The sequence below is a fragment of the Danio aesculapii genome, chromosome 9 (assembly GCF_903798145.1).
Source record: "Danio aesculapii chromosome 9, fDanAes4.1, whole genome shotgun sequence".
In the NCBI taxonomy this organism is placed as follows: Eukaryota; Metazoa; Chordata; class Actinopteri; order Cypriniformes; family Danionidae; genus Danio; species Danio aesculapii.
The window spans coordinates 1,445,617-1,448,637 of record NC_079443.1 but is presented as its reverse complement, the minus strand read 5'-3'; the positions used below and the strand labels follow the sequence as shown (position 1 = coordinate 1,448,637).

The 3,021-nt window shown below is 29.0% G+C and overlaps 1 protein-coding gene across 1 annotated transcript in view; it reads right to left on the bottom strand.

The window, feature by feature from the left end:
* Positions 1-1,788, bottom strand: part of casp10 (caspase 10, apoptosis-related cysteine peptidase) — a 13,102-nt gene extending 11,314 nt beyond the window's left edge. The window contains exon 1 of the mRNA XM_056465961.1: positions 1,616-1,788. The gene's annotated coding sequence lies outside the window, so the exon portion shown is untranslated. The remainder of the gene's footprint in view (positions 1-1,615) is intronic.
* Positions 1,789-3,021: the final 1,233 nt, after the last annotated feature.

Below are 3,021 nucleotides of genomic sequence, written 5' to 3'. Positions count from 1 at the left end.
CCTACCTGCATACTTCCTATTTTCCTCCGTACAATGCAAATAATGATTTTCTTACTTACAGTTTTTGTCTTGTTTCTCGTCCAAATATCTAAAAACTTATAAATCAAGATTTTTCTAGACAAGCAAAAAATATTGTTGAGTTTTAAGAAATAATATGCCAAAATGAAGTGAGTTATTACTTAAAACAAGCAAAATAATCTGCCAATGGGGGAAGCAAATTATTCTTGTTTTTCCTTTTAACATAAGATTATTTTGCTTGTTTTAACGAAAAACTCAATAAATTTTGGCATATTATTTCTTAAAACAAGACTATATTTTTTGCTTGTCTGGAAAAAAATCATCTTGATTTAAGAGTTTTTAGATATTTGGACTAAAAACAAGACAAAAAACATGTGACAAATTTACAGTACACATAAGAGTAGGTAAAAACTACCCCAATGTCTGACTAATATTCTCAAATACTCATAAACAAACAAATTAAAACACCTATATGGCTAGTGAAGCAACATTGTTAATTCTGCATGATAATGGCAGCATTCAATGATAAATGTAATAGTACACAAATTCTTTCTCAATTTTTGGATAATTGATAAACTAGTCAATTTATTCCTGAGTCAAATTAATAATTAAATAAAAGGTTTTGACATTGATTACATTACATAACCTAAACTCTGAATTTTCTGTCCCATTCATATATATATATATATATATGGTGACGCGGTGGGTAGCGCTGTCGCCTTACAGCAAGAAGTTTGCTGGTTTGAGCCTTGACTGGTTTTTTGACTTGACTAGTTTGCATGTTCTCCCCATGATGGTGTGGGTTTCCTCCAGGTGCTCCGGTTTTCCCCACAAGTCCAAAATCATGTGGTACTGGTGAACTGGGTAGGCTAAATTGAATTGTCCAAAGTGTATAAGTGTGTATGGACGTTTCCCAGTGATGGGTTGTAGCTGGAAGGGCATCCACTGAATAAAACATATGCTGGATAAGTTGGTGGTTCATTCCGCTGCGGTGATCCCAGACTAATAAAGGGACTAAGCCGAAAAAGAAAATGAATGTATATATATATATATATATATATATATATATATATATATATATATATGTGTGTGTGTATAAATATATATATATATATATATATATATATATATATATATATATATATATATATATATATATATATATATATATATATACACACAAACATACACAGTAGTTCACATTTGAGCCAAAAAATGTTCTGATCCACTTCAAATGCTGACTACTATACACATGTATGCTATGAACGATACTCATTGACTTCCATAATAGAAAAAAATACAGTCAGTGGGTGCAATAACCAGCATTCTTCGAAATATCTCAATTTGTGTTCAACAGGAGAAAGAACTCAAACAGGTTTAAAACTACACGAGGGAGAGTAAACGATGAGGTAATTACCATCTGTGAGTGAACGATCCATTTCGACCATTCGATCCATTAAATCATAAACAAACTTTTGCCTTGTGGGGAAAACTAGACCAAGCCTGTCTTGTGTACAGAATTCAGCGAGTGAAACCGAAACCTCAGGCTAAAAGAGGCTACATGGAAGAAGTTATGATCGTTTAAGCTTTAACTTACCTCCTTTCAGTGAAGCGGCCAACTTTCGCACGACGAGCTTCTGGAGATATTAGGTGTTTTGGGGATCATTTATTCTGCCTGAAACTACAAATCGAAAGTGAAAAGCAATTTATAAACGTCACTTTTTATTTTATTTTACTGCCCTCCTACTTCCTTCATTGCTTTCCACCTTGTGTGACGCCCAGTTTAGGCGGGGTTTGATCTCCAGTTCTGACGTCTGCGCAGACCTGTCAAAACTGTCTGGAATTTGTCTGTAAACAATTATATAAATACTAAAAAATAAAAGGTTAAAAATACCTTCGACAAACACAATAATAACAGGCTTAATTTGATGATATTTTCCCTCTTTTTTTAGATTTGTAATTGTTCTCTGTATTTTGATTTATCTATTTTTATTTTAAGCCCCCGTGTTATGTACACTTTACTTTTTAATTAACTTATGTTTTCAATAAAGTATATAAATAAGAACATTATAATAATTAAATAAACGGGGGAAAGACGTCTTGTATTTTGGAATAAAAAAACAAGACAATATTATTGTGCATGCATTTTTCTGAAAATGTTATAATTATCTTGAATATATACATTTAGTAGCAAGATATACAGAAAACAGATTTCTTTGTAATTATTAGTATGTAATTATTATGTTTTTATTGTGGAGTAGTGGAAAACACATCTGCAAAGAAATTATTTTATTATTATTTTTGCAAATAAACTATTCATATGATCCCTCATACTTAATAAACTAAATTATTATAGCAATGTGTAAGAACTAAAAAGATAATAGCATCAAGTATCAGCAATGTATAACTTTTTTTTTATTTTTAAGTTATTCAGATCCCAATTCAATGAGTACATCTGTGAATATATCCACTGAAGTAAATTATCCAATAACAAGGCACATTTATGGCAGACAGTTGCACCAATATTTTGAAACAATGAAAACATTGTCAAGCGAAACACCAACTTGGGGTCTGTTTGATTCCCCTCATCATAATTATTTACATTTTCTTGTGTATTTGATGTATGTATGTATGTATATATATATATATATATATATATATATATATATATATATATATATATATATATATATATATATATATATATATATATAAAATACACACACACATAAGATACTTTTTCTTGTATGTGTATATATATATATATATATATATATATATATATATATACACATATACATATATATATATATACATATATACACATACACATACATACATATATACACATACATATATATATACACACATATACACATACATATATATATATATATACACATATACATACATATACATATATACACATACATATACATATATACACATACATATAGATATACACATATACATACATATACATATATACACATACATATATAT